This window comes from Oryx dammah, unplaced genomic scaffold (assembly GCF_014754425.2).
Source record: "Oryx dammah isolate SB20612 unplaced genomic scaffold, SCBI_Odam_1.1 HiC_scaffold_25, whole genome shotgun sequence".
Lineage (NCBI taxonomy): Eukaryota > Metazoa > Chordata > Mammalia > Artiodactyla > Bovidae > Oryx > Oryx dammah.
The window spans coordinates 56,255,939-56,275,294 of record NW_024070209.1 but is presented as its reverse complement, the minus strand read 5'-3'; the positions used below and the strand labels follow the sequence as shown (position 1 = coordinate 56,275,294).

Sequence of the window (19,356 nt, the reverse complement as noted above, 5' to 3'; positions counted from 1 at the left end):
CCATGAGAGACCTTCTACAATCTGTTTATGTCAACAATAAACAATTTCAGAAAGTTGCCACTGTTTGGATAACATTCTCAACTGGCTTCTATCACAAATAGATTTTTCCCTTTATCTTCACATTTCTTAAGTAGGAACTAACTACTGAGGTGGCAGTCAGATATGTATGTATTATTAAGCCTCTTACTTTCTAGAAAATTTCAAGAATATTTTCTACATTACATTCATTAATAAATACTTATTTCTTATTATTATATATACAGTATTGTTTCTTAAAGAAACATTTGACAAAAGACAAGGACCTGCAATTTTAAATAATTAAGTACAGGTGATGTGATTCTGCAGCATACTAATAAACATAATCGTTATGAACAATCTTCTATTGGTGAATAATAGTTTTATAGACAGTTATAGGATCTGTATAATTTTCTTCATAGATTGCTTTAAAAAAATTACTTATGCTTTTAATAGAATTCCTGATGCTATTTCCTCTGACAAAAACCACTAACTGGGAGATCATGTTGACTTAAAACAAATAGACTGCTGATTATTTTTCCAATAAAAATAAGCCTATTGGTACCAGCAGCAGATTGCAATTTGGGGTCTGCAATGATGGGCAGCTATATATAAGTCTCAGTACAGCAAGGACAGGAAAACTCTTTTAAGGGAGGTAAAGGATATTGGGAGGAATTTAATAAGCAAAGAGTCCATTAGAGGAATTAAGAGCTCAGTGTACAGTGCATTTTGTTTCTCTGAGTTGTCACTGTCTCTCATGGTTTGAGTCTGCCAAGGAAGAAGAGAAAGTCCTTTCCTGTTGGGCTTTGAGAGTTCTCATATGGCTTGAGAGTTCCCCTTTCTGGCCTCCTGACTATTTTAATGACTTCTATTTATTAATCTTTATATTCCTCCATCTTTGATCAAGATCTTTCTCTGAAAGTCTCTCTGATCAAGAGTCAGGTTTTCTGGTTTCAGCAGCTTATTTTACCCTCAAAACCAGGAAGAACCTTTCTGGATGTAGTATCTCATGTCAGAGGGAAAGCACACTGATCACAAAACTATTGAGATCATATTTGAGTAACAAAGAGGAGTAGGAAGAAGAACTCACAGGCACTTTCTTTCTAAAGTCCATATGTTTTAAATTATAGACATTGGCGATCACTTAAAGCTTTGTGATCATCAAAGGTTTGGTAGGCAAACTTCCAATGCACCTGGTTCAGATGTCTTAGGAAAGCTGTCTCATCATGTCAGCCACTTCAATTCTGGGAAGTCTTTCCTTTAGATCACCAACTGATGTACAGGTACAGACAGTGTTGGGTATGGGTATTTTGGAGTGTCCTATGAATCCAGAAAGTGTTTATTCCCTGAAAAGCGGTGGTACAAATGTTGGTTAGCAGTACCAGACAGGGGTCTTTTCAATAAGGTTGAAGGGAATCCTTTTGTATATGTTTTTTCGAATATATGAAATCTTCATGGTGCAAGGTGTAAGGAGGTTGTCGTTGTTCAGTTGTTAAGTCGTGTCTGACTCTGCAACCCCACGGACTGCAGCATGACAGTTTCTCTGTCCTCCACTAACTGCCAAAGTTTGCTCAGATGCATGACCATTGAGTCAGTGATGCTATCTAACCATCCCATCCTCTTTTGCCCCTTTCTCCATTTGCTGTCAATCTTTCCCAGCATCAGAGTCTTTTCCAATGAGACATATCTTCACATTAGGTGGCCAAAATGTTGGAGCTTCAGCTTCAGCAACAGTCTTTCCAATGAATGTTCAGGGTTGATTTTCTTTAGGATTGATGGGTTTGAATCCTTGCAGTCTAAGGGACTCTTAAGAGTCTTCTCCTGCATCATAATTTGAAAGCATCGATTGTTTGGTATTCAAACTTCTTAATGGTCCAACTCTTCTTTATAGCCCATCTATACATAACTACTGGAAAAACAGTAGCTTTGACTTCATGGACCTTTGTCAGCAAAGTGATGTCTCTGCTTTTTAATATGCTGTCTAAGTTTGTTATAGATTTTCTTCCAAGGAGCAAGTGTCTTTTAACTTTATGGCTAGTCACTGTCTGCAGTGATTTTAGAGACCAAAAAATAAAATCTGTCAGTGCTTCCATTTTTTTCCCCTTCTATTTGCCATGAATTGATGAGACCAGATGCGATGATCTTACTTTTTTTAATGCTGAGTTTCAGTCAGCGTTTTCACTCCCCTGTTTCACCTCATCAGTAGGCTCTTCAGTTCCTCTCCATTTTCTGCCACTAGAGTGACACCACCTGCATATCTGAAGTTGCTGATATTTCTCTTTAGCCACAGAAGAGGCAGTAGCCTGTGCAAAAGAAAATTTCTGTATGTAAAGCATAAAGACCATGACAAAAACATAAAAATCTGTTGATTTTTATATCCAAAAACATAGTTATATAGACAAAGAATACTGTATGAAATCTATTTGCCAGAACTTAAATGGTCCATTAGGCCATTAAAATGTCCAGTAAATGTAGTAACAGACTTTCTTGGTTTGTTTGTATGTTTAACAACTGGGATTAGTAAGGTAGGCACTTTTTGCAACCTTGTTAACATTTTTTCACCAATATTGACTCATGAATGCTTTCATTTTGTCAATAGACAAATAGTTCAATGCATGTACAGTGGGGAAGAGTGGGACTTTTTTTTTTTTTTTTAGGTTTTCACTATTTATTTATAACAAATATTCCATGTCTGAAATCCTCTTCAGTCAGAAGTTCTTTGAAATGATGCCGTCGGCCTTGGCCAACCGGAGAAGTCATCTGACTCGCCCATCCTGTGAATGGCCCTGCAGATAGCACAGGTTTTAAACTGGCCGTTGAACCTGCCTGTCACCTTGTCAACTTCGGCCACGTTCATCTGGATGCACGGGTGGTCCTTGGCGCATATGATACAGTTGCTGGCAGAGCATTTCTGCGGCACATACAGGTCCATGAACTCACCAGCGTCATTCTGCATGTTGAGCGAGCGTCTCAGGCCCCGCATCATCCCCTTTGCCTGGACGCTGGCCACGCAGCCCACCTGATGGTACAACGATGAGGGCGAGCACAGGAGAAGTGGGAATTTTTAAAGTCTGTAGCAGGACTGAGTTGTTATTTGGTCCAAATTTGGTAAATGGGAATCCCACAATCATTTGCTCAATAGCTTTAAACAAAAAGGCAGTGGCATTAATGGTTCTAATAAGGCAGGTATCACCATGCCATAGAGTCCAGTTGCTATAGTACCTTTTTGGCTATAACATCCTATATAGGTAATTGGTGACCTCTGGTTTTTTTTTTGAGTGAATATCCTGAGGGCAAACACTTTTTATATACAGAAAGACAAAAAGAAATCTGATAATTTGGATACCCAAGGGCAGGTGGGTTCATTAAATTCTCCTTTAAGTTGTTATAGGCTGTGTCATCCAGTTCTCCTCATAAACATTGGGTTGGTACTGTTATTTTTCAGTGAAAAATGCATAAATTTAGCTACAAGAGAAATTTGAAATCTATTTTTTGCAATAACCAACTTGCCTGAGAAAAACTAAGAGTTGGTGTTTAGTTTGGGGTTTGGAGAAACTTAGGACACTGTGAAGTATATCTGAACCGAGGTGAAGCCCTTGTTTTGATATCAGATTCCCTAAACATTGATCTTGGGTTCGGGAAAACAGTTTTGGGGACAATCTTTCCACTGAAGACCAAAAGCTTTAGCAAGTGGATGCTGTCTTCAGGTTAGGAGACTTGAGGTGAGCAAAGAAGCAAATCATCCACAAATTGTAACGCAGTAGAACTTATAGGGCACTTTTTAACACCAAACTCATCTTCAAGATTTATAAGAAATAATAACTCCAAGTAAAATCTTGAGTCATTATTGTCCCAGTGAATTATTTTTCTTCCCAGTTCAGTCAGTTCAGTTACTCAGTCATGTCCAACTCTTTGTGATCCCATGAATTGCAGCATGCCAGGCCTCCTTATCTATCAACAACTCCTGGAGTTAACTCAGACTCATGTCCATCGATTCAGTGATGCCATCTGGCCATCTCATCCTCTGTTGTCCCCTTCTCCTCCTGCCCCCAATCCTTCCCAGCATCAGAGTCTTTTCAATGAGTCAGCTCTTCACATGAGGTGGGTTTTCTTCTCAAGTGAAAACAAAAAAAGCATCTGCTAGCTTCATCAACTGGAATACTGAAGAATGCACTGTATAAATCTATTGCAGTAAAGAATTTGCTTCCGATAGAAGTGGACACTAGTAATGCTTTGAGAGATAACAACGTTGTTTATTGTTGTTATCACAATGTTGTTTATTACTCAGAGGTCCTGAACAAACTCTACCTTCAGTCTTTAGATTTTCTCACTAGTATAATAAGAGTATTTTACTAGACATTGTTAAAATAAAAATATTGCAGATATTAAGACTTGAGCCTTATAATCTATTACGGGTTTTAAATCTTGAAGTTCTTCCTCACTTATGGGATAGCGATTAGCTCTGGGAAGAGATTTTGGAAGATCTGTTTGAACACTGATGAGAAGTACACTGTGCATTTTGTCAATATCATTTGGAGATTTTGCCCATAAGAAGGATGGTGGCTGAATCAATAGAGCCAAATAATCAGTGCTTCCAGAATCAGCTCTACTGTACTCAGGGACAGAGCAAATGAAAGACATCAAAAGGTTGTTTGATTCACCTGGTTGGTTGCTTTGATTGCTACAGTTGACCCTTGAACAACATAGTGGCTAGGGGCTGTGAATTTCTGAACTGCTAAAAAATTTAAGAAAAACTTTACAGTCAGGGTCAACCAACTGCAGAAGTACTACTATAGTACTTATTTAGGAAAACTTCAGCATATAAGTGGACCCAGGCAGTACAGACCAGTGTTGTTCAAGGGTCAACTGCATTACAAAATTTTAGAATTGTATCCCCCTTTCAAGAGTAAGAAATTCCAGTATGATGCTTTCCTAAGAAGTCTTTGCCTAATAAATGGACAGTTGCTGAGGAGCAAAAGACAAAAGGATTCACATGTCTCAAAGGGTTTAATAAAAGGAACTAGGTTCAGAGACAGAAACCTTTTGAGGTTCATTAAAGATCCCAGTATTTGAACTTGCAGTACTCTGAGGCAAGGGATGCTTTATGTTAGTGGGACTGAGCTCTTAGAGTGGCTCCAGTGTCAATTAGGACAGCACAGTTTTAATGGAACAGCCCAATTCCCAGGGAGTCAGGGCAAAGGCTTAACAGTGCAGTTCCAATAGAACAGCCCCTATTCTGAAAGGTACCAAGCTAAAGCCTGCACTGGCACCATTTCAGTGAAACAACCCCTGTTCCAAAAGAAATTGGCCCAAAAGCTAAAAGAGTTCCAATTGAAACAGCCTAATTTCAAAATACTATCAGGCTGAAGTGCCAAGCAACTACTTACAGACAGAACAAAGCTTAAACAAAAAACATGGAACCTTAAAATGTATCCCAAACAAAACCTGGGAGAACTTCAAAACATAAAGAAGGCAGAAGCTCAGATCCAAAAGAAAGACTTACCTTCAAACCCCAGGGTTGATGGAAAAGCAGTGTACAATAATGGACTAAATGTTGACCTCTCTACTCACCAGCCTCAGTCACTGAATGCCTTCTCTGGACCCCCATGCATGTCACAAAAATTACCCAAAATAAATATTTTTCCAGTTATTTCTCCAGTAAAAATGGGCTTTTAAGTATCAGCAAATAATTACAATTCAGGGTCTGCAACCATGGTGAGTCATGTGTAAGTCCCAGCACAGCAAGGAGAAAATAACTCTTTTAAAAAGGAGAAAAGGAAATCTGGAGGGCTGAAGTAAGCATAGCTCATTGAAGGAATTGAGATTCAAAAAAGCATAGTGGCTTTTAAAAAATTTTAATTTAAGAAAAATTTTAACTTGGAAGATGATTGCCAATATGTTGTGTTGGTTTCCACCATACAGCAAAATGAATCAGCTGTAAGTATACATATACCTCCTCCATTATGAGCCTTCTTCTTATCCTGCCATCCCACCCGTTTAGGTCTTCACAGAGCATGAAGCTGGACTCCCTGTGTTATGCCACAGTTTACTTCTAGCTATCTATTTTATACATGCTAGTGTATGTATATATCAATGCTAGTCTCTGAGTTCATCCCACCCTCTCCTTCCCACAGTGTCCTCAAGAACATTTTCTATGTCTACATCCCCATTCCTGTCCTACAAATAGGTTCATCAGTACCTTTCCTCTAGATTACATTATGCATTAGTATATGATATTTCTTTTTCTCTTTCTGACTTACTTCATCCTGCTCTAGGTTCATCCACCTCACTACAATGTTCATTTTTATGGCTAAGTAACATTCAGTTGTGGGCTTCCCTGGTGGCTCAGTGGAAAAGTATCCACCTACCATGCAGAGATGCAGGAGACACAGATTCAGTCCCTGGGTCAGAATGATCTCCTGGAGCAGAGCATGGCAACCCAATCCCATATTCTTGCCTAGAGAAATCCATGGACTGAAAAGCCTGGAGGGCTACAGTCGATAGGGTTACAAAGACTTAGATATGACTTAAGCATCTGAGCAGGCAGACATGTAATATTCCATTCCATTCTGTGGTATATATACACCACAACTTCTATTGTAAATAGTGCTGCAGTGAACATAGGGGTACATGTGTCTTTTTGAATAATATATTTTTTCAGGGTATATGCTCAGTGGCAAGATTGCTGAGGTTATAGCAGTTTTATTCCTAGTTTTTAAGGAATTTTCATACTGTTCTCCATAGTGGCTGTATCAATTTATATTACCACCAATAGTGCAAGAGGATTTCCTTTTCTCCAAATTCTCTTCACCCTTTATTATTTGTAGGTTTTTTGATGATGGCCATTCTGATTGGAACCAGTCTGTTGTTCCATGACCAGATCTAAATGTTGCTTCCTGACCTGCATATAGGTTTCTCAAGAGGCAGGTCAAGTGGTCTGGTATTCCCATCTCCTTCAGAATTTTACACAGTTTACTGTGATCCACACAGTGAGAGGCTTTGGTAGAGTCAATGAAACAGAAATAAATGTTTTCCTGGAACTCTCTTGCTTTTTCGATGATCTAGCGGACATTGGCAATTTGATCTCTGGTCTCTCTGCCTTTTCTAAAACCATCTTGAACATCTGGAAGTTCATGGTTCACATATTCCTGAAGCCTGGCTTGGAGAATTTTGAGCATTACTTTAATAGCATGTGAGATGAGTGCAATTTTGTGGTAGTTTGAGCATTCTTTGGTATTGCCTTTCTTGGGATTGAAATGAAAACTGATCTTTTCTAGTCTGTGGCCACTGCTGAGTTTTCCAAATTTGCTGACATATTGAGCGCAGCACTTTCACAGCACCACTTTTCGGATTTGAAATAGCTCAACGGGAATTCCATCACCTCCACTACCTTTGTTCCCAGTGATGCTTCCTAAGGATCACTTGCCTTCACATTCCAGGGTGTCTGGCTCTAGGTGAGTGTGAGTGATCACACCATTGTGATTATCGAGGTCATGAAGATCTTTCTTATACAGTTCTGTGTATTTGTGCCACCTCTTCTTAATATCTTCTGTTTCTGTTAGGTCCATACCACTTCTGTCCTTTATTGAGTCTATCTTTGCATGAAATGTTCGCTTGGTATCTCTAATTTTCTTGAAGAGATCTCTAGTCTTTCCCATTCTATTGTTTTCCTCTATTTCTTTGCATGGACCACTGAGGAAGGCTTTCTTATCTCTTCTTGCTATTCTTTGGAACTCTTCATTCAAATGGGTATATCTTTCCTTTTCTCCTTTGCTTTTTGCTTCTCTTCTTTTCACAGCTACTTGTAAGGCCTGCACAAACAGCCTTTTTTTTTTTCTGGATTTCTTTTTCTTGGGGGTGGGCTTGATTCCTGTCTCCTTTACAATGTCACAAACCTCCATACATAGTTTATCAGGCACTCTATCAGATCTAGTCCCTTAAATATATTTCTTACTTAAACTTTATAGTCCTAAGGAGTGCGTCAAGGCTGTATATTGTCACCCTGCTTATTTAACTTCTATATATAGTACCTCATGAGAAACGCTGGGCTGTAGGAAGCACAAGCTGGAATCAAGATTACCAGGAGAAATATCAATAACCTCAGATATGCAGATAACACCACTCTTATTGCAGAAAGTGAAGAATGAAAGAGCCTTTGATGAAAGTGAAAGAGGAGAGTGAAAAAATTGGCTTAAAGCTCAACATTCAGAAAACTAAGATCATGGCATCCGGTCCCATCTCTTCATGGCAAATAGATGGGAAAACAGTAGAAATAGTGGCTGACTTTATTTTGGGGGGCTCCAAAATCACTGCAGATGGTGACTGCAGCCATGAAATTAAAAGACACGTACTCCTTGGAAGAAAAGTTATGACCAACCTAGATAGTATATTCAAAAGCAGACATTACTTTGCCAACAAGGTCCATCTAGTCAAGGCTATGGTTTTTCCAGTGGTCATGTATGGATGTGAGAGTTGGACTATAAAGAAAGCTGAGCACCGAAGAATTGATGCTTTTGAACTGTGGTGTTGGAGAATACTCTTGAGAGTCCCTTGGACTGCAAGGAGATCCAACCAGTCTATCCTAAAGGAGATCAGTCCTGGATGATCATTGGAAGGACTGATATTGAAGCTGAAACTCCAATATTTGGCCACCTGATGTGAAGAGCTGATTCATTTGGAAAGACCCTGATGCTGGAAAAGATTGAGGGCAGGAGGAGAAGGGGATGATAGAGGATGAGATAGTTGGATGGCATCACCAACTCAATGGACATGGGTTTGTGTAGACTCCAGGAGCTGGTGATGGACAGGGAGGCCTGGCGTGCTACGGTTCATGGGGTGTCAAAAAGTCAGACACAACTGAGCAACTGAACTGACTGAACTGAATTCTGATTGGTGTAAGATGATGCCTCATTGTAGTTTTGATTTATTGACTGAGCTGTTGTCAGACAAGAAGAAAATTTTCTTTTCTTTTGGGTTCCGCCATTGTATAGGTCATGAGAGCATCCCCTTCTGATTTCCTCACTCTATTTAAATTGAGTTTCTATTTATCAATATTTACAGTCAATATGGCTGATTTAAGGTAAATCTGAGAAAGTAAGATAAGTATCTTTCGGGAGTGAAATATTCTATTTCTTTATAAATTGGAAATATTAGCCAGAATTTCCACACACATGGGGAGGTACTCCAGTGCTGCATTGAGGCTGATATAAGTTTCTTTGTGTCTTTTGCTCATGTTGTATTATACTATCCACTCAGCTCCTATCTTTAATCTGTTTCTTTCAATTTAATGGCTAAATTTATTTCCCAATGTTTTTTTACATCTGACTTTTTCTCCCAGTTTTATTAAGATATACAAATAAAATTATATAAATTTAAGGTATAAAAGATGATGATTAAGAATTGATTATCACAATAAAGTCAGTTAACACATCAATCACCTTGTACAAAGCTCTATATTATGTTGGGGGGAAACACTCAAAATCTACTCTTTTACTAAACTCAAGTATACAATACAATAAAGATATAAGACATTGATGAGACAAACTGAAGACAAAGAAATAAAAGATATCTCATGTTCATGTACTGAAAGAATTAATAATTCTTTGTTATTGTTAAAATGTCTATACTACTCAAAGCAATTTATAGACTCTATGCAATTTCTATAAAATTTTCAAAGACTTTTTACAGAAATAAAACAATAAACAATGTTAAAATTCATATGACATCAGAAAAGATCCTTAATAGCCCAAGCAATCTTGAAAAGGAAGAGCAAAGCTGGAGGCAATTATTCTCCATGTTTTCAGGATATATTGCAAAACTTTAGTAATCAAAGCAGTATGCCCTGGCATAGAAACAGACACATAAACTGATTGAATAGACTAGAAACCTAGATATAAACCCATGCATATATGATCAACTAATATTTGACAAGTCATCAAATGGACTAAGTTGCTCAACATCAGTAATTATCAGGGAAATGCAAATCAAAACCATAATGAGATATTACCTCATACCTTTTAGTGTCTATTACCAAAAAAAAAAAAAAAAAAAAAAAAACAAGAGGTAACAAGTGTTAATGATGATGTAGAGAAAATAAAACAGGTGTGCATTGTTGGTTTTAATGTAAATTGATATAGCCACAATAGAAAAGAATACAGAGAATCCATGAAAAAAATTTTTAATCTACCATATGTTGTTGATGGGCTTCCCTGGTGGCTCAGCATAAAGAATCCACCTGCAATGCAGGAGCTGCAGGAGACAAAAGTTCCAACACTTGATTGGGAAGATGGAGGAGGGCATGGCAACCCACTCCAGTATTCTTGCCTGGAGAATATCAGGGACAGAGCAGTGTGGCAGGCTGCAGTCTATAGGGTCACAAAGAATCAAACATGACTGAAGCAACTTGGCATGCATGGACACATGCTGTTTATAGCTTGCTGTGAAAAAGCTTTTAAGTTTAATTAAGTCTCATTTGTTTATTTTTACTTTTATTTCATTACTCTAGGACGTGGATCAAAGGGAATCTTGCTGCCGTTTATGTCAAAGAGTGTTCTGTCTATGTTTTCCTCCAAGAGTTTTATAGTTTCTGGCCTTACATTTAGGTCTTTAATCCACTGTGAGTTTGTGTATGGTGTTAGGAAGTTTTCTAATTTAATTCTTTTACATGTAGCTGTCCAATTTTCCCAGCACCACTTATTGAAGAGGCTTTTTTTTTTTTTCTTGTCCCATTGTGTATTCTTGCTTTCTTTGTCAAAGATAAGGTGCCCATAGTTGTGTAAGCTTATCTCTGGGCTTTCTAGCTTGTTCCATTGATCTATCTTTCTGTTTTTGTGCCAGTACCCTACTGTCTTGATGACTGTAGCTTTGTGGTATAGTCTGAAAGATTGATCCCTCCAGCTTTATTTTTCTTTCTCAACATTTCTTTGGATACTCAGTTTTTTTTTGTTTCCATTCAAGTAGTGAGAAAAAAAATGTTCTAGAGAAAATAGTTCCAAATGAAGCAGCTGACAAAGGATTAATTTCCAAAATATATAAGCAGTTCATGTATTCAAAGTCAGAAAAACAAATAAGCCAATCAAAAAATGAGCAGAAGACCTAAACAGACATTTCTCCAAAGAAGACATGCAGATGGCCCACAAACACATAAAAATGTGCTCAACATTGCTCATTATTAGAAAAAAGGCAAATAAAAACTATGATGAGGTATAACTTTACACAAAATTAGAGGGGTCATCATCAAAAAATGTACAAACAATAAATGCTGGAGAGGATATGGAGAAAGGGAATGCTCTTGAACTGTTGGTAGGAATGTAAATTGAGATAGTCACTATGGAGAACACTATGGGGATTCCTTAAAAAACTAAGAATAAAACTACCATATGACACAGCAGTCCCACTACTGGGCATATATCCTGAGAAAACCATAATTCAAAAAGACACATGTACCCCAATGTTTATTGCAGCACTATTTACACTACCCGGGACACAAAAGCAACCTAGATGTCCATCAACATGAATGGGTAAATAGTTTACAGTGATATATATATATATATATATACAATGGAATTTTACTCAGCCATAAAAAATGAATGAGTTTGAGTCAGTTGTAGTGACATGGATGAAGCTAGAGCCTGTTATATAAGGTAAGTCAGACAGAGAAAAACAAATATCATATATAACACATATATACAGAATCTAGAAAAACGGTACTGATGAACCTATTAATAGGGCAGAAATAGAAACACAGATGTAGAGAACAGACTTTTGGACACAGCAGGAAGAGGGGAGAATGGGAAAAAATAAGAAAGTAACATTGAAATATATATACTAACATATGTAAAATAGATAATTAGTATGTAGCTGCTATATAACACAGGGAGTTCAGCCTGGTTCTCTGTATTAACTTAAAGGGATGAATTGGGGGATGAGTGGGAGAGAGGGTCAAGAGGCAGGAGATATGTATATATAAATATATACATATATACATATATAGTATATATATATTTATAGCTGGTTCATATTGTTATACAGAAGAAACTAACATAATATTTTAAAGTAACTATTCTCCAATTAAAGATAAAAATTAAAAATAACTGCCATATGACCTAGCAATATTGCTTCTTAGTATTGATATGTATAGTAAGTAAATGAAATCACTATCTGAAATCAATATCTATACTATGATGTTTATTTCACCATCATTCACAATAGCCAAGACATGGAAACAACCTAAGTTTCTGTCAACAGATAATTGGATATAGACTGTGTTCTGTAAATGTAGATATATAGATATGCAGATACATAGAATTATATACCTAGATAATACAGATATAAATATAGATGATATAGATATATATAGATAGATATAATGGAATATTATTCAGTCACAATAAAGAATGAATTCATCCATTTGAGACAGTATGAAGGAATCTTAAGGGTATTATGTTAAATGAGATCAGGTAGAGAAAGATAAAAACTTTAAGGTATCAAATACATGTGGGATTTAACAACAACAGCCAAAGTGGTTATAGTGTAGAACGGTGGTTCTCAGGATCTCGAAGTTGGGGGAAATGGACAAATATTGGTCAAAGAATACAAACTCTCAGTTTTAAAATGAATGAGTTCTGAGATCTAATGTATAACATCTTTACTATAGTTAATGATGCTATATAGTATTCACTTGACTATCATAGTCTTCCAAGGGGCCTAATCCCTCTGACTTCAACATCAGGATGCCTCTGGTGGGTGATTTAACAGCATTAAAAGTGTTAACAATTCATTTCCTTGTGCTAACCAATATATCTGCCACCCACCTAGTTCACCTTGGCAATTACAGTTTCCAATCAATATTAAGGATATTAACTCAGAGTATATCAAAATGAACCCAAATTATACATGTGGCATCCAGGAATTATGGGGAAATAAAGATTATGAAAGATAAGGGTTGAGATGACTTATTTCAGCATAGAGTGGATTCTCAAAAAAGCTAAATTCAGGTGGTTATCAGGTGGTTATTCAGGTGATTATCTTTAATTCTATTTAATATTTAAAATTTTTAAAGAAAAATATTGGTGCATATCTTATGAAAACAATCTTTTAGCTATATTTTAAATGAGGAAATGGAATTTCAGAAAGACATTTAGAAATCAGACTTTTTGACTCTTGAATGCATAGGTTGTTTTTCTTCAATATATAATATAGAAATGCCTTCTGGCTTCAATGGTCTGTGCTAGCTGATAAAGAAAAATTATAATAAAGGGGAGGAAACCAATGTTCCCCTTTACTCTTGGCATACTGATTATTGCATTGGGAGGACCTGTGGGAACTATATGTTTTCAATTGTTTAATTTCCCATTTTGGCTCATTTCTTTATTTTTTCCTGGGCTCAGTGCAAATACTATTCCATCTGAAAACCCTTTCTTGACCAGCTTATCAGAAGGGCCCTTCTTAACCACTGTAATGGTTGAATGTTATCTGTCTACCCAAAAAAGACAGGTCAGTGAGCTAATCATCAGAAACTCTAAATGTGAACTTATTTGGAAAAATTTTTTGCAAATGTAATTCAGTTAAGAATATTGAGATGGCATCATTCTGAATGACCCAGTTGAGCCCAATTACAATGTACTTATAAGAAACAGAAGGAGATGAAAATAGAGACTGGTGTTGTACAATGACAAGCCTTGGTTATATGGAACCGTCAGATACTAAAATAAACAAAGAAAGATCCTCCTATAGAGTCTTTTTTAAAGATTTGTTCTTTTTGGATGTGGACCACTTTTAAAGTCTTCATTGAATTTGTAACAATATTACTTTTGCTTCATATTTTGGGTTTTGGGCTGTGAGGCATGCAAGATCTTAGCTCCCTAACCAGGTATCAAACATGTACCCTTTGCATTGGAATGTGAAGTCTTAACTTCTGGATAGCCAGGGAAGCCCTTTAGAGCCTTTTGAGAGAGCACAACCTTACCCACACTCTGATTTAGGATTTCTAGCCTTTGAACTGCTGTAGCATAAGTTTATGCTGTTGTAAGCCACCAAGATTCTGGTAGTTTGTTACAGCAGTCTTAAGAAACCATTACAACTACCCTATTTAAAATAATACTTTCTATTTCCTCATCTCCTTTATTTTGTACCTAGTACATATATTATAATATGTTTTATACCTTGTTTATGTTATGTACTTTATTGCCTCTCACTAGATTCAGACTGGTAGGGAGTTTGTTTATTTTTATTCACTACTGTATCCCTGATGCTTCAACATTATCTAATTCATGGGAGTGATTCATAATTTGAATGTATAAAGAATAAAGAAAGGAAGAAAAGGAAAGAAAAAGAGAAGAAAGAAAGATGGGGGGAAGAAAGCAAGAAGGTAATGAGAGAAAGAAAGAAAGGAGGAAGAAATGAGGAATTCATATGATTAAAAGCTTCTTGCACAATCTTGACAAGTCTACATTTGGAGTTCTATTAGAAACAGGAAACAAAACTCCAGGTGGCTCCCCACTGAACCCATTAAAGCAGAACTGACTGGGAAGTGAGCTGCTTGGATTTGTTCTATCACAATTATTACAGCAGTGAGAGAATCAGCCAATGATTCTTAGGCACAGTCAACAAGATCAACTCCAAATGTTCAGTGGAAACTGCTATTCAGCTGTTTTCCTCCCTGCTTCCTCGTCATGCAGCAAGGACAGGGCAAACAATATCTGCTTTCTCAGTGTCTCTCTATTTTGCTTGTCATTCATACAACCATGATGACAGAGTTACTTATCAGGAGCAGGTCTCAGGGCTCCTGTTTAACAGGGCTGTTGGAGAAGACTCTTGAGAGTCCCTTGGACTGCAAGGAGATCCAACCAGTCCATTCTAAAGGAGATCAACCCTGGGATTTCTTTGGAAGGAATGATGCTAAAGCTGAAGCTCCAGTACTTTGGCTGCCTCATGTGAAGAGTGGACTCATTGGAAAAGATTCTGGTGCTGGGAGGGATTGGGGGCAGGAGGAGAAGGGGACGACAGAGGATGAGATGGCTGGATGGCATCACGGACTCAATGGACGTGAATCTGAGTGAACTCCGGGAGATGGTGATGGACAGGGAGACCTGGCATGCTGCGATTCATGGGGTCGCAAAGAGTCCGACATGACTGAGCGACTGAACTGAACTGAACTGAAAAAAGTCTATACCAGTTTTCAATTCCACTCCTCTAGCCTGAAGCATGAGGTGGAAAAAGGAGCATGGAATTCTTCATGGTGCCATGGAGTGGCTGTATTTAGCAAAATTCTCAAACTCAACCTTACTGACTCCAAATACTGATTCTAGACTGTGTCATAGCTCAGCTACAGACTTTAGTCTTTTAATTGACTTTAGAAGTTAGAAGAATTTTTTCCATTCTGAATATAAGAGGTATATCTGAAATTGAAGGCATACTGGTTGAAAAGTTGGTAATTATCTAAAGCCTAGGATGAATCTTTGGTATCCCTGGTGACTTCTTTCATTGCTGAGGTCTAAAATTTAATCACTACCAGTTAAGAGCTGTTATAGTCACCATACACTATGTAAGTATGGCAAATTTCTTTTTATTGGCTTATTATTTATTTTATTCATCCTCTTTTATTAGCACTCACTTAAAAATACTTCAAAACATGCATTATAATTGAAATTAAGAAAATTCATTTTCTTTTTTAAGGCTGAAAATATTCCTCTGTATATATTCACCATTTGCAACAACACAGATAAAAATGAAAGAAAATATGATAAGTAAAATAAGCCAGAAACAAAAAGGATGAAAGTGCATGATACATTGTATATAATCTTAAAAAACTGAATATATAGAGGCAGAGAGTAGAATGGTGGTTACCAGGGTGGAGAGGTGGAGGAAATAGGGAAATGTTGGTAATAGGACAGAAAGTTGCAGTACTATGGTATGAACAGGCCTATAGTAAAGTACAACATACTCTTGAGAGTCCCTTAGACTGCAAGGAGATCCAACCAGTCCATCCTAAGGAAATCAGTGGCTGATTTTGGGGCCCAGAAAATTAAAGTCAGCCACTGTTTCCAATTTTACCTGTCTATTTCCCATGAAGTGATGGGACCAAATGCCGTGATCTTAGTTTTCTGAATTTTGAGCTTAAAGCCAACTTTTTCACTCTCCTCTTTCACTTTCATCAAGAGGCTCTTTAGTTCTTCACTTTCTTCCATAAGGGTGGTGTCATCTGCAGGTCTGAGGTTATTGATATTTCTCCCGGCAATCTTGATTCCAACTTGTGCTTCTTCCAGCCCAGCGTTTCTCATGATGTGTTCTGCATATAAGTTAAATAAACAGGTTGACAATATACAGCCTTGACATACTCCTTTTCATATTTGGAATCAGTCTGTTGTTCCATGTCCAGTTCTAACTGTTGCTTCCTGATCTGTACACAGGTTTCTCAAGAGGCAGGTCAGGTGATCTGGTATTCCCATCTCTTTCAAAATTTTCCACAGTTTATTGTGATCCACACAGTCAAAGGCTTTGGTATGGTCAATAAAGCAGCAATAGATGTTTTTCTGGAAATCTTTTTCAATGATCCAGTGGATGTTGGCAATTTGATCTCTGGTTCCTCTGCCTTTTCTAAAGCCAGTTTGAACATCTGGAAGTTCACGGTTCATGTATTGTTGAAGTCTGCCTTGGAGAATTTTGAACATTAGTTTACTAGCATATGCCATGTGTTCAATTGTGCGGTGGTTTAAGCATTCTTTAGCATTGCCTTTCTTTGGGATTGGAATGAAAACTGACTTTTTCCAGTCCTGTGACCACTGCTGAGTTCTCCAATTTTGCTGACATATTGAGTGCAGCACTTTCACAGCATCATCTTTTAGGATTTGAAATAGCTCAACTGAAATCCCTTCACATCCATGTTGTCTGGCTCTAGGTGAGTGTGAGTGATCACACCTTTATGATTATCTGTGTCGTGAAGATCATTTTTGTACAGTTCTGTGTATTCTTGCCACTTCTTCTTAATGTCTTCTGCTTCTGTTAGGTCCATACCATTTCTGTCCTTTATTGAGCCCACCTTTGCATGAAATGTTCCCTTGGTATCTCTAATTTTCTTGAAGAGATCTCCAGTTCTATCTAACAAGGGTTTGCTGGATGATTGATATCTTGGGTACCAAAAATATCTTTTTTTGCTCCTTGTATGTAAAAAAGGATAGGATCAACAGAAATTCTTCAAAAATTGTCAATTTGAAAAAAAATTCCTACATGCTCATGATTTATAGGTAAAATTGATGTTGAGTCAAAGTCACTCAGTCATGTATGACTCTTTGTGATCCAATCAAGGCCAGAATACTGGAGTGAGTAGCCATTACTTTCTCCAGGGGATCTTTGAACCCAGGGATCAAACTGAGTTCTCCCTCATTGCAAGTGGATTCTTTACATGCTGACCACAAGGGAAGCCCAGAATACTGCAGTGGGTAGCCTATCCCCTCTCCAGCTGATCTTCCCAACCCAGGAATCAAAACAGAGTCTCCTGAATTGTAGGCAGATTCTTTACCAACTGAGCTGTCAGGGAAGCCAAAATTGATGCTAATGGATCATATATTGGCATATATAATCTGCATATGACTAAGTATACACCTAGAGCCAGACATCCTGGAGTGTGAAGTCAAGTGGGCCTTAGGAAGCATCACTACAAACAAAACTAGTGGAGGTGATGGAATACAGGCTGAGCTATTTAAAATCCTAAAAGATGGTGCTGTTATAGTGATGCACTCAATATGCCAGCAAATTTGGAAAACTCAGCAGTGGCCACAGGACTGGAAAAGGTCAATTTTCATTCCAATGCTAAAGAATGTTCAAACTACTGCAAAGTTGCATTCATTTCACAAGCTAGAAAAACAATTCTCAAAAGCCAAGCATCAAAAGTACTTGAACAGAGAACTTCCAGATGTTCAAACTGATTTTAGCAAAGGCAGAAGAACCAGAGATCAAATTGCCAACATCTGTTGCATCATAGAAAAAGCAAGAGAATTCCAAAAAACATCAACTTCTGCTTCACTGACTATGCTAAAGCCTTTGACTGTGGATCACAACAAATTGTGGAAAATTCTTCAAGAGATTGGAATACAGGCCACTTACCTACCTCCTGAAAAACCTGTATGCAGGTTAAGAAGCAACAGTTAGAAACAGACATGGAAAAACAGATGGGTTCCAAATCAGGAAAAGAGTACATAAAGACAGTATATTGTCATCCTGTTTGTTTAACTTATATGCAGAGTACTTCATGCAAAATGCTGGACTGGATGAAGCACAAGCTGGAATCAAGATTGCTGGGAGAAATATCAATAACCTCAGATATGCAAATAACACCACCCTTATGGTAGAAAGCATCCGGTCCCATCACTTCATGGGAAATAGATGGGGAAACATTGGAAACAGTGTCAGACTTTATTTATGGGGGCTCCAAAATCACTGCAGATGGTGATTGCAGCCATGAAATTAAAAGATGCTTACTCCTTGGAAGAAAAGTTATGACTAACCTAGATAGCATATTCAAAAGCAGAGACATTACTTTGCCGGCTAAGGTCCATCTAGTCAAGGCTATGGTTTTTCCTGTGGTCATGTATGGATGTGAGAGTTGGACTGTGAAGAAGGCTGAGTGCCGAAGAATTGATGCTTTTGAACTGTGGTGTTGGAGAAGACTCTTGAGAGTCCCTTGGACTTCAGGGAGATACAACCAGTCCATTCTGAAGAGATCAGCCCTGGGATTTCTTTGGAAGGAATGATGCTAAAGCTGAAACTCCAGTACTTTGGCCACTTCATGCGAAGAGTTGACTCATTGGAAAAGACTTTGATGCTGGGAGGGCTTAGGGGCAGGAGGAAAAGAGGACAGCAGAGGATGAGATGGCTGGATGGCATCACTGACTCAATGGACGTGAGTCTGAGTGAACTCCAGGTGTTGGTGATGCACAGGGAGGCCTGGCTTGCTGTCATTCATGGGGTCACAAAGAGTCAGACAGGACTGAGCGATTGAATTTAACTGAACTGAAGAGAAACTAAGAGCCTCTTAATGAAAGTGATAGTAGAGTGAAAAGACTGCCTTAAAACTCAACATTCAAAAATCAAAGATCATGGAATCCAGTCCCATCACTTCATGGCAGATAGATGGGGAAACAATGCAAATAGTGCCAGACTTTTTTTTCTTGGGTTCCAAAATCACTTCAGATGGTGACTCCAGCCATGAAATTAAAAGACGCTTGCTCTTTGGAAGAAAAGCTATGACCACCTAGACAGAATATTAAAATGTTGAGAAATTATTTTTCTGACAAAGGTTCTACTAGGCAAAGCTATGATTTTTCCAGTAGTCATGTATGGATG

The 19,356-nt window shown here is 37.8% G+C and overlaps 1 pseudogene; it reads right to left on the bottom strand.

Annotated features, from left to right (window-relative positions):
* Positions 1 to 2,673: 2,673 nt before the first annotated feature.
* LOC120851306 lies at positions 2,674 to 3,058 on the bottom strand (annotated as a pseudogene).
* Positions 3,059 to 19,356: the final 16,298 nt, after the last annotated feature.